The 12,718-nt window shown below is 47.8% G+C and overlaps 2 long non-coding RNA genes across 3 annotated transcripts; one reads left to right on the top strand and one right to left on the bottom strand.

Annotated features, from left to right (window-relative positions):
* LOC112659440 (uncharacterized) lies at positions 1-4,080 on the bottom strand. 2 transcript variants are annotated; one of them, XR_003136335.3, is made up of 4 exons: positions 3,525-4,080; positions 3,191-3,348; positions 426-539; positions 1-331 (listed from the first exon to the last, which is right to left on the bottom strand). It is a non-coding gene; the product is annotated as an uncharacterized LOC112659440 (long non-coding RNA). The 2 variants fall into 2 exon arrangements; XR_007403746.1 differs by having other exon boundaries at positions 3,191-4,069.
* A 1,056-nt stretch (positions 4,081-5,136) lies between these two features.
* On the top strand, positions 5,137-11,077 carry LOC125752985 (uncharacterized). Its single transcript, XR_007403747.1, has 3 exons — positions 5,137-5,247; positions 9,271-9,335; positions 9,504-11,077. It is a non-coding gene; the product is annotated as an uncharacterized LOC125752985 (long non-coding RNA).
* The last annotated feature ends 1,641 nt before the right edge of the window (positions 11,078-12,718 follow it).

The raw sequence follows: 12,718 nt of genomic DNA, 5'->3' as shown, positions 1-12,718 counted from the left end.
AAAAAAATAAAATAAAATAAAATAATATAAAATAAAAATAAAAAAATATATACAAATATATATATATGAAGAAGAAAGGAGAAGGAGGGGGAGGGGAGGAGAGAAGGAGGAGAAGGAGAAAGAAGGAGAAAGAAGGAGGAGAAGGAAGGAGGAGAAGGAGAAGGAGAAGGAGAAAGAAGGAGAAGGAGAGCAGCCCCTGTGGCGTAGCAGTTTAGTGCCTCCTGCAGCCCAGGGCGTGATCCGGAAGACCAGGGATCGAGTCCTACGTCGGGTTCCCTGCATGGAGCCTGCTTCTCCATCTGCCTGTGTCTCTGCCACTCTCTGTGTGTCTCTATAAATAAATAAATAAATAAATAAATCAATAAATAAATCAATCTTTAAAAAAATCTCAGTTTATTAAAAGAAGAAGAAGAGGGCAGCCCCACCTTCGGCCAGGGCCTGATCCTGGAGACCGGGGATTGAGTCCCACGTCTGGCTTCCCTGCGTGGAGCCTGCTTCTCCCTCTGCCTGTGTCTCTTGCTTCTCTCTGTGTGTCTCTCCTGAATAAATAAACAAAATCTTTAAAAAAATAAAAATAAAAAAATAGAAGAAGAAGAAAGAAGAAGAAGAAGAAATTATACCACAGGGATGTGATCAGCAAAATCCACAGTGTGGAAAATTTTAAGGGCAAACCTAGATTCTTCAGCAAATAACTTACAGGGAAGAAATAGTGGGGAGCCAAAACTTCTGAGGTCAAGAGAGTTTTTTTTTTTTTTTTTTTTGAGGTCAAGAGAGTTTTAAGAGACATATAATCAAAGCAAATGTGTGGACTCTGTATACATCTTGACTAAGCAATCCAACTGCGAAAAACTGTATATTTGAGACAGTTTGAGACAAACTGTATATTTGAAGATTAGTCTGAAAGAAGTATTGTTAACTTTTTTAGTGTGAAAATGCTAATGTGGTTATGTTAAAAAAACTTTTTACAGATGGATTTATATGATGTCTGTGATTTACTTTTTTAAAAAGATTTTATTCATTTATTCATGAGAGACACACACAGAGAGAGACAGAGACACGGGCAGAGGAAGAAGCAGGTTCCACACAGGGAGCCCTATGGGGGACTCGATCCCAGGTCTCCAGGATCACGCCCTGAGCCAAAAGCGGCGCTAAACTGCTGAGCCACCCAGGCTGCCATATGATTTGCTTTAGAATAATTCAGGGGGGGACACCTGGGTGGCTCAGTGGTTGAGCGTCAGCCTTCAGCCCAGGGCATGATCCTGGAGTCCCAGGATCAAGTTCTACATTGGGCTCCCTGCATGGAGCCTTCTGTCCCTTTGCCTGTATCTCTGCCTCTGTCTCTCTCTCTCTCTCTGTGTCTCTCATGAATAAATAAATAAATAAAATCTTAAAAAAAAATAATTCAGGGCATGGAGATATTGGACCATTGGGAAAAAACAGTGGCCAGGATTAGTAATTGGTGAAGGGTAACAAGGGTAACATGGGGATTCATTAAACTATTCTCATTACTTTTTTATATGTTTGAAATTTTCCATAATTGGGCCACCTGGCTAGCTCAGTCAGTAGAACAGTGACTTAAACAATCTCGGGGTCATAAATTCAAGTCCCATGTTGGGCATAGAGTTTACTTAAAAATTAAAAAAATAAAATAAATCTTGAAATTTTCCATAATATATTGACATAAGGTTAGTCATCTTTCTCCAATTAGCCAACATTTCCCAGGTCAGAACATTGCAACAAAATAGCTACCAACCAGTATCACCATCATTTCACAAGAAAAAGGATTTTATAACATGAAAAATACAGGAAAGGGGCAGCCCAAGTGGCTCAGCGGTTTGGCGCTGCCTTAGGCCCAGGGCGTGATCCTGGAGACCGGGGATCGAGTCCCGCGTCGGGCTCCCTGCATGTGCCTCTGCCTCTCTCTCTCTCTCTCTCTGTCTCTCATGATTAAATAAGGGGAATCTTAAAAAAAAAAAAAAAAAAAAAAAAGATACAGGAAGGGCTTAATCTCTGAAAAAAAGGCCAGTCTTGTGACGCTTGGGTGGCTCAGTGGTTAAATGTCTGCCTTTGGCTCAGGGCATGATCCCAGAGTCCTGGAATTGAGTCCCACATCGGGCTCCTCGCAGGAAGCAGGAAGCCTGCTTCTCCCTCTGCTTGTGTCTCTGCCTCTCTCTCTCTCTCTCTCTCATGAATAAATAAAAATCTTTAAAAGAAAAATTAAGGGGATCCCTGGGTGGCGCAGCAGTTTGGCGCCTGCCTTTGGCCCAGGGCACGATCCTGGAGACCCGGGATCGAATCCCACATCAGGCTCCCCGTGCATGGAGCCTGCTTCTCCCTCTGCCTATGTCTCTGCCTCTCTCTCTCTCTCTCTCTCTGTGACTATCATAAATAAATAAACATTTAAAAAGAAAAGAAAAATTAAGATTTTGTTTATTTATTTGAGGGCAGGGGAGAGCACAGAGCAAGAGGGAGAGAGAAGCAGGCTCCCCAGTGAGCAGAGAGCCCATGTGGCGCTCCATCCTAGGCCCCTGAAATCATGATCTGAGCCAAAGGCAGATGTTTGACCAACTGAGCCACCCAGGCACTCCTAAACTCTTATTTTTATAGATGGGAAAACTAAGGCCAAGACAGGAAAAATGACTTTCTGGAAATAACATTGTGGTACTCAATGGCAGGACCTAGAGTAGAACCCAGGCTTGTTGGGGATCCCTGGGTGGTGCAGCGGTTTGGCGCCTGCCTTTGGCCCAGGGCGCGATCCTGGAGACACGGGATCGAATCCCACGTCGGGCTCCCTGCATGGAGCCTGCTTCTCCCTCTGCCTCTCTCTCTCTCTCTCTCTGTGTGACTATCATAAATAAATTTTAAAAATTAAAAAAAAAAAGAACCCAGGCTTGTAAATCCTAGTCCAGGGTTTGCTCCACCCAATGTTCTGTCTACTTTGAATTGGCCCATGTTGTTTTATCTTCATTTCAGTTGGTACCTGGAAAGAGAGCTTCCCGGACTTGCTGCCAGACACCAGACTTTAAATCCTGACCTCACCACTTGCTGGCTATCTGACCTTGGGCAAATTATTCGAATTTTTTGGGGCCTCATTTTCCTTATCTGTAAAATGAGTAGGTGCTATAATAATGATATTAATCTTATAAGGTTGTTGTGAAGATTGAGCTAATAATGCATGTGCAGCACCTACCACATAGAAAGTGCTCGGTGTGGGGCAGTTGCCTGTATTTTTGCCTCCTACAAGATGATGAGTTCCACAGCTTAGTTATGGAAAGCAGGCAGGCCTTTAACAGGATTGTGGAATGTCAGAGCTAGAAAGGACCTCTGGAGATCTTCTACAGAAGAATCCTTTTAGAGAAAGAGAAAATTAGTCCCTGGGGGACTAGGTGAACTGCTGATGGTTCCAGAAGGCAATCAGTGACAGAAGAAATAGAATCCTGAGGGGTCCCTGGGTCTCAGGACTCTAAGCTTTGCTAAACAAGTCTGTGGGGCTGCCAACCCTCATTGGGTCATTCCACACTAACCTGATGTCAATAACTGTCAATTACAGACACAAGGTGACTGTACTGAGGTTTACAGTTTATAATGAGCATTTGCAAACTTGGTCCAGTGGGAGCCTTACTCCAGGCCTGGAACTAGTGAGTCCTGGAATGAAATCCCATTTCATGAAGAGAAACAAAGGCCCCCAAGGGTGGATTGGTACCAAGGTCCTAAGTAGGGGTTCAGAAGTTCCTTGACTACTCTGGAAGATGAGGGAGTTCCTGTTCAAAATAAGATTAAGACAGTGTAAAATGGCTGCCTTTGGAAAAGTTCTTGAGCTGCAGACAAGTCAACTACTAACTCCAAGGAGGGCAGAAAGGAAACCGGTTGCTGTGGCAACATCTCTGCCGGCCTATTTTCTTCTCCCTCTAGTTCAAAATAACAGCTTCCAGCAGGTTCGGGGAACAGCGGAGAGGGAGGAATGTCTAACTCCAACCCAGCAACTGCACTTAGCCAATCTCCAGCCAGATTAAGTGGCAAGAGGAAGGTGTCAGCCAATGAAGAGGCTTGGAGCTTGTGTCATCCTCCCGGAACCAGGTTGGAATAACCAGAAGGTGGAGCACATGACTGTTTCCATGGTGACCTCCCTTAGCAACCTGACTGGTCCTATTTATGAGCACTGGAAAATTCCATTTGGCTAAGACCTGATTTTGTTACCTTCTCTGCCTCCTTCCTGTTCCAAAGCCCAATGAAGTCACTGCGGATATTTAACCCTTTCCCTAGATGTGCCTGGGTCCTGTCAGATCTGAGGGCCTGGCAGGTGGGCTGTGTGCCCTGCTCTGGGCTTAGTGCTGCAGGGGAGGGAAGGTGCTGTCTGGTAGTGACAGCCACCCTTTATAGGGCACGACGTTTGAGCCGGGCACTGTAGTAAGGTGCTGACAACCTCACAATCATGACAACGGGTACCATACAGATCATTCCCATTTCACTGAGGAAAAAACTTGATCCAGAGAGGTTAAGTAACTTCCCAATGTCACACAGAGTACAGACAGCAAGTGGAAGAACAAGGCTCGGACCAAGTGTGTGGGACTCTTGGGGCCACTCTCTTCGTGACTCCTCTGTGTAATGCTTTCAGTGTTGAAGGACCCGATGGGGTAGAGGATGGGAGGGAGACATCCATGGTCTTCAAGGGACTTCAGGGGAGCTTCAGCGAGGAGGGTGACATTTAGGCTGTGTGGAAGAACGGGGGGAAAAAAAAGCAGGTTCAGGACACTCCAGGTGCCAGGCTGGAGCTGAGGGTCGGTGAGTGAGACCAGACAGACCCCAGAGGGACGGCTTTGGCCAGGGCCCAAGACTCTCAGCCTCTAGAACTGGCTATGCCTGGCATTCTGGCTGGGAACAAGGAGGGAGTCGAGCCTATACACATTTCCTGCCCGAATTCTACTGGGGTCGTGCTGGCTTGGGCTGGGGGCAGATCTGGGGAACCAGCAGCTGGAAAGTAGAGGCCCCCCTATGCCAGCCCAAGCCAGAGGCCACACAGGATCAACTGCGTGGATGCTGCAGAACCCACATGTAGAGCTGCTCTCAGCTGGGGCAGGGCTACAGGAAGACTGGGACTCTGTTTTCAAGGATATAAAGTAAAAAGGATAAACAAATATGCCATAGTTTAAGATAACAACAGATGAGTCCCTGGGAAAAGGGTGTGGTCACAGGAGTGCTGCTGAGGTCACTGGACCATTATGTCTGCAGGACAGACTGACCATTCAGGTATGAAGGCCTCCTGTAGCAGGAAAAGGACCCCACCTGGGCTCTAAAGCGGGTGGGGTGGGGGGTTCTGACTGGCAGGGTGAATGGGGGGAGAGGTGGCAGATGTCCATGAACCAGGGAGCTGACAGTAAAAAGGGCTGGATGTGGGGACACAGAGGGGACACAACTGATTGAGCTCTATGACCCAGATTCAGGGTGGGGCAGTAGGTGATTAAGATCTGGGAGAATGAGGAAGGGTGACCCTTTGTAACCTTTCCACAGCCTCTGTCTACACCTTGGGCATCAGCTGGTCTTCGCCCAAGCAGAACAGTCATGGAAATTTCCACCTAGGTCATTTTCCCTAAGCTGTTCTCAGCCCCACCTTCTTCCCAGGCCTTTCTGTGTCCACAGTTCTTTTGCTTATGCAGGCTGTGGTGGAGGCCTGGGGCAGCCCTGGAGACTTGGTGACAGCCGAAGAAAACCTGTCTGGCCCAAAACTGTCAGAACTTCAGGCACCTGGCATGGTGCTGCTATGGAACATGGGAACACCAGGCTGTCCCTTCACTGCTAGTCTCAGAGGCCCCAGAGTTCCTGTTCCTGGGAAGGCATAGGGGAGGACTGGCAGCTTCTACCATCACTGCAGTATATTTTAGCCAAGTCAGCTCCACATGGGTGTCTCTTCACCAGAGTACAGGGTAGCAGGGCTGGAATAGGCCCCGGGGCACCTGAGTGTTCACGGTACACCATTTCTGCTCCCAAGAAGTTATGCAGGTGCTCTATTTTCTTGGAGGGGGTAGTATTTTGTACATTTATTTCTAGAAGTTCCTAAGTGGAAGAGTGACTTCTGTGGAGAGAGTGGGGCTGGGAAGACACTGAAGTCCTCTCTTCCCTCCCTCCTGCCCCCACTTTCTGCACAAGTGGCTCCCAGCTCCGCCCCAGCTTCAGTTAGGGGGTTGGGCTCTTCCCAAATAGCAACAGCTGGGAATGCAGAGGCCAGACAGAACGGAGCCGGGTGCTGGATCTGGGGTGTCTGCACCCTTTGCCCACACCTGGGGAGGGCCTCTCCATCAAAGAGGTTGAGACAGATGCATTTCTCCCATGTCTGTATGTGAGTGAGCCTGAGGCTCCTCTGGCCCCACTTTCAGGCTCCAGAAGGGGTACCTTATCCTCCCTGCCAACCTGCTGTAAACCCTGGAGTACCCCGACCTTCAGAGGAGCAAGGGTAACATGTCAACACCCATTGGTATCCAGGAAAATATAGGCTGTGCTGTGATAGAGACTAACTATGGGCTGGTGATATGAGACAATTTGGATATGCTGGTCAAAGAGGCCTTTCTCGGGGAGTGACCTCTAGACAGGGTAATGAGTGTCATGTGAAGAGGCGGGAAGGTACCTTCCAAACAGATGTGTCATGGAGAGTAAAGAACATGAATCGGAGGGATCCCTGGGTGGCTCAGCTGTTTAGCACCTGCCTTCGGCCCAGGGCATGATCCAGGAGTCCCAGGATCGAGTCCCACATCGGGCAACCTGGTGGGAGCCTGCTTCTCCCTCTGCCTGTGTCTCTGCCTCTCTCTCTGTCTCTCATGAATAAATAAAATCTTAAAAAAAAAAGAAAAAAAAGAAAAAAAAGAACATGAGTTGGGAAAGGGCCATGGGTACTGAAGACCCAGAGAGGAGGAAACCAGTGTGGGGAGCCCAGAGAGCCTCAGGTAGACTGCTCTTTCTTTCTTCTTTCTTTCTTTCTTTCTTTCTTTCTTTCTTTCTTTCTTTCTTTCTTTCTCTCTTTTCTTTCTTTCTTTCTTTTCTTTCTTTCTTTCTTTTTTTAAGATTTTATTTATTTATTCATAGACACACAGAGAGAGGCAGAGACATAGGCAGAGGGAGAAGCAGGCTCCATGCAGGGAGCCTGACGTGGGACTCGATCCGGGGTCTCCAGTATCACACCCCAGGCTGCAGGGGGTGCCAAACCGCTGCGCCACCAGGGCTGCCCTGTCTTCTTTCTTTTGTCCTGTGGCCACCACCCACCCCAGTCCAGGCCTCCATGACCTCTGACTTGGGCTGTGACAATGGACTCCAGTGTCTTCACATCTGCCATCTCTCCCAGCTCAGCTACCTTGTGAAGAGCAGCCACACAACACTTTTCAGTTCAGAGAGGCTCAGAGTCCAAACTTCTCCAGATAACCGAAGGCCTGCCAGCTCTGACCCCAGTCCTCCCTTCGTGCCTCCCCTCCTTTCTAGTGAGTTCCCATCATCTCAGGAGCTTTAAGGTCTATTCCACCACAATCACTGTATGGCTCTCCGTTTATTAGCTCTGGAGAAGGACCTGTAATGCCACGGGCTTCTGTTTATACCTGGCCTGTGTTGAAAAATATACCTTGGAAAAGTTCCTAGAACCAGATGACCTCTGCCCCCTTTTTCCACAAGACTTGTCTGTGTTAAAGGTGGGCCACAGCTCTGTGGAGGCTGAATGGGCACACCCAGTGCACGTGTGCATGAGCATGTGCAGAGGGCGTGATATGTTTAATAAGCATCATGCTGGGTATGTGGTGCTAACACAAACATCTGCCAGGGTCAGTGGGTGACCGAATAGATCAAGGATACAAGAATGTGGATAGACTCATCGTTCCTTCAGGCTGTTTCTGAAGGTCCACTGGACAGTCCCCAGATGCTAAGTAAGCAGAGGCCAGGCCCCAGCTCTGGTGAGGCTTGCCTTCAGCCTCCCGCAGTGGATCACACAGGGCAATGACTGCAAGGCCTGAGTCTTCAGCCCTCCCCTCCCTCTGGAGGCTGAGTGTTTAATGGGAGCTCCCTGGAGAGAGACCCAAGGTGGTCTTCGGGTTTCTTCCCCATGGATCAGTGTGTCCAGAACATGTCAGGAGAGGGAAGTGGTTCCCGGTCTGTCAGTCTGTCAGAGTACAGCTCCCTGCCATAGCTCTGCCCCCAGCTGGGCAGGCTCATCTCTGCCAAATCCAGGTGTGTCAGGTTGTGTCTAATCACTTCCTTCTTTCTAACACCCTTCAATACACAATTTTTTTTAAAGATTTTATTTATTCGTGAGAGATACAGAAAGAGAGAGAGAGAGAGAGAAGCATAGACACAGGCAGAGGGAGAAGCAGGCTCCAAGCAGGGAGCCCGATGTGGGACTCGATCCCGGGACATCACACCCTGGGCCGAAGGCAGGCGCTAAACCGCTGAGCCACTCAGGGATCCCCAGTACACAATATTAATACACAAGCAGCGAAGCAAACTACTGAAAACCTCCATGGTGACTGAGCTTATTTTCCCCAGGTGACTCTGGCTGGGACATTCCAGGTCAGGGACCCCTTTGTCCTTCATGGCCCCCGCCACGCTCTGCTAGCAGTTGATCTCCACTGCAGGCTGAGCATGAACCGCATATGCCCCTTCTCTATTCTGCTTGGGGTTTTGACTCCAAAAGAGATGCTTTTCCAACGTATTTATTTAGTCATTATTCAATAGACACATACGGAGCTTCTATTGTGTGCCAGGCACTAATGGTGCTGAGACCTCTTAGGCCTTAATTTGCTCATTAGTCTTGGGGACAGCAGCAGCATCATCTCCCTTATAAGGAACCAGGGAGAGAAGTGCCTGGAAGGTGTGCAGCTCAGAGCTCAATAGAAGTCACAGAAAATAGGGCAGGCTGGGTGGTTCAGCGGTTTAGCGCTACCTTCAGTCCAGGGAGTGATCCTGGGGTCCCTGCATGGAGCCTGCTTCTCCCTCTGCCTATGTCTCTGCCTCTCTCTCTCCTCTCTGTGTATTCCCATGAGTAAATAAATAAAATCTTAAAAAAAAAAAAAGTCACAGAAAATAGGGGCACTTGGGGGGCTAACTGGTTGAGCATTTGCCTTCGGCTCAGGTCGTGATCTTGGGGTCCTGGGATGGAGTTCCGCATCGGGGGCCCTGCAGGGAGCCTGCTTCTCCCTCTGCCTATGTCTCTACCTCTCTGTGTCTCTCATGACTAAATAAATAAAATCTTTAAAAAAGTCATAGAAAATAAAGCTGCATGCTGTATTTCCTGTCCTGCAGACACATCAGAGACCATGGAGGGGCCAAGGAAAGCACAGCAGACTGTTCTCAGCCTGGGAGAGGAGGTGCGTAGACAGTCTCCACTAAGGACTGGCTGTGGCCAGAGGGAAGAGGACAGCAGAGCAGGTGGAAAGGTCTAGAAAATGCTGGGGGGAAGCCTGTGAGAGGCCTCTTGCAAAGCTCTTTTTTTTAAATCTTTTTAACTTTTATTTATTTTTATTTATTTATGATAGTCACAGAGAGAGGGGCAGAGACACAGGCAGAGGGAGAAGCAGGCTCCACGCACCAGGAGCCCAACGTGGGATTCAATCCCGGGTCTCCAGGATCACACCCTGGACCAAAGGCAGGTGCCAAACCGCTGCGCCACCCAGGGATCCTCTTGCAGAGCTCTTAAATTGCAAAGATGAAGCTAAAACAGCTCCCCCCAAGGCATGTCCAGCCCTTTGTTGTCAGTCTGTCCTCTAACAGCCCGTGGCCCTCCAGAAAGATCCACAAACAGGCTGCAAGGCCTAGCACCAAGGACATTATGTGGTGAATAAACTAAAAAAGGAACTAGCAGCAGGGAGCTCATGGGCTGGGGGTGGGGGACTGTTCTAAGATGCCTTCTCCTTCATTCCCCCTTCAAACCGAATCCTCTGTGTTTCAGAGGAGGGTAGTGAGAAGATGGATGCTTCTCGCAGAAAGACACTTCAGTGGCATTTTCCTGCTGCCAGAGCTGGCTGCTGTGCAAAGACAGGGAGCCAAATGTTTGCACCATTTTTGTTCCGGAGATGAGTTCTGGGTAGGTGGGTAGCAGTAGGGGGCTGGGAACTGCAAATTCCTAGAGTCTTTAAAAAACAAAAAAGTTGATTTATCAGGGCTCTCCTTTTCTTTCTTTTCTTTTTTTTTTAATTTTTATTTATTTATGATAGTCACAGAGAGAGAGAGAGAGAGAGGCAGAGACACAGGCAGAGGGAGAAGCAGGCTCCACACAGGGAGCCCGACATGGGACTTGATCCCAGGTCTCCAGGATCGCGCCCTGGGCCAAAGGCAGGCGCTAAACCGCTGCGCCACCCAGGGATCCCCCTTTTCTTTTCTTTTAAGATTTTATTTATTCATGAGAGACAGAGAGAGAAAGAGGCAGAGGGAGAAGCAGGCTCCACACAAGGAGCCAGATGTGGACTTGATCTCAGGTCTCCAGGATCACGACCTGAGCCGAAGGCAGACGCCCAACCTCTGAGCCCACCCAGGTGTCCCTCCCCTTGCCTTTTCTTCTTGATCTGCATTTCCAGAACAATCTTTGGTAATAATGCTGTATTAGATAATAATCATAGGATTAGATAAACATCAAACAAAGTGTAGCTGGAGTCTTACCCAGATTGAACTCTGGACCCCAGACCCAGAAATGAAGGCCATCAATAGCTTCTTTCTTGAGGAAGCCTGACTGGCCTTGTTTAAAAGGGGAGGAGGTGGAGTGGATTCTGGCATTCTCTGGAGGTTTCTGCCCTGACGTAAGTCTGGAGTAATAGGTCGGGCCTTGCCGACAAAAGGCCTGGAGACCTGACCTTAAATTTTTGTTTCTTTAGTCCTTTCTTTGTCCCACTTCCTTGAAACCACAGCCAGGAGGCCTCAAATCTTTCATTCTCCTTTCCCATCTTTGTTTACTGCATTTTATGGAATTAGCATCATCACTCCTTTCATCTCATGTCCTCATTTTACACAGAAGGAAACATCCAGTGAGAAGTTTTTTGGGTTAGTGCCCAAGATCACATGGGTGTTTGTCAGTGAGTGACTGCCACAAACAGACCAAGGGCCACCTATATTTAGCCAAGGCTTTTTTGAAGGTTGGGGGGGGGGGGGGTTGAGGAAGGGCATAAAACCACTGGCTAAAATGGATTTGTCCTGTTTTACCGGAGTCATTAGGCCCAGATGAAAACTAGGTTTCAGACTGAAGTGATGCAGGATATGGAGGCAGCAGTGTAGGGAGCAACTGTCATCAGACATTCTGAAATTAAAGGGAACAGAGATATAGGCCAGAGAAGATGTGCCTTGAAAAAAGTTTTATGTAAAAGGGATCCTTCAAGGAGTTGAGGAGAGGGCACATAATCAAATGTATTATTAATGTGCCTTGAAAAAAGTTTTTTTTTTTTAAGACTTTATTTATTTATTTATTTATTTATTTATTTATTTGCCAATTTTACATTTTTTAATTTTTTTTTTTAATTTTTATTTATTTATGATAGTCACATAGAGAGAGAGAGAGGCAGAGACATATGCAGAGGGAGAAGCAGGCTCCATGCACCGGGAGCCCGACGTGGGATTCGATCCCGGGTCTCCAGGATCGCGCCCTGGGCCAAAGGCAGGCGCTAAACCGCTGCGCCACCCAGGGATCCCAAGACTTTATTTATTTATTCATGAGAGACACAGAGAGAGAGACAGAGACACAGGCAGAGGAAGAAGCAGCCTCCATGCAGGGAGCCTGATGTGGGACTTGATCCCAGGTCTCCAGGATCATGCCCTGGGCTGAAGGCGGTGCTAAACCACTGAGCCACCAGAGCTGCCCCCAAAAAAACAGTTTTTAAGGGATCATTCAAGGAGTTGAGGAAAGGGCACATAATCAAATGTATTATTAATATTCTCACCAAAGACCATGGTGATTTGGGGCCCACTTGTTTAAATAAACATTGAGAAAAGAAGGGACTTGGGACGCCTGTCTGGCTCAGTGGTTCAGCATCTGCCTTCGGCTCAGGTTGTGATCCTGGGGACCTGGGATGGAGTTCCACATTGGGCTCCCTGCAGGGAGCCTGCTTCACCTTCTGCCAGTGTCTCTGCCTCTCTCGGGTGTCTCTCATGAATAAATAAATAAAATCTTAAAAAAAAAAAAAAAAGAACAGGTTTACTATATAAAGAGAAGGAATGAGAATATTTTAGAGACAGCAAAGCTCTCTTTGTCAAACAAAACCTCGCAGAGATGAAATCATAAATGTTTGGGCCTACACAGTAATAAAAACAGGACTTAGCACCCATAATCTCCTTCAAAGTATCATTCACTTACTGTTAAAAAAATTACTCTCTGATCTTGGCAAGTCACCTTTCCGCACAACAGATTCCTGAGTGCTGACCTTCTTTCAATTCTTTCTTTCCCCAAACCCATAGAGAATTAATTAAACAATACACAGCCATTTTAACCCTATGGGGAAAATGCTATCTGTAAGAGAATGGAGATGACTAGCTTTACAACACTGACAGTTATTTAAAGCACTTTAAAGCTCTTCATGTCATGAGCTCCAGAGTGGGAGAGCATGGATGGCAGAGGAGGTCCCCCAGTCCTCCCTCAGCCCTGGAGAAAACTGTAGAAGAGATTGCCAGAGAGGGGGCCTGGGGGCGGGGAGGAGGAAGGGAGGGAGCTCCAGGTCAGTTTCTGGGATTCAAGAATTGGTTCTGAGAAAGAAAAAAAAAAACAACAAAA

The sequence above is a fragment of the Canis lupus genome, chromosome 18, assembly GCF_003254725.2.
Source record: "Canis lupus dingo isolate Sandy chromosome 18, ASM325472v2, whole genome shotgun sequence".
Lineage (NCBI taxonomy): Eukaryota > Metazoa > Chordata > Mammalia > Carnivora > Canidae > Canis > Canis lupus.
This window is presented reverse-complemented; position numbering and strand designations above follow the sequence as displayed.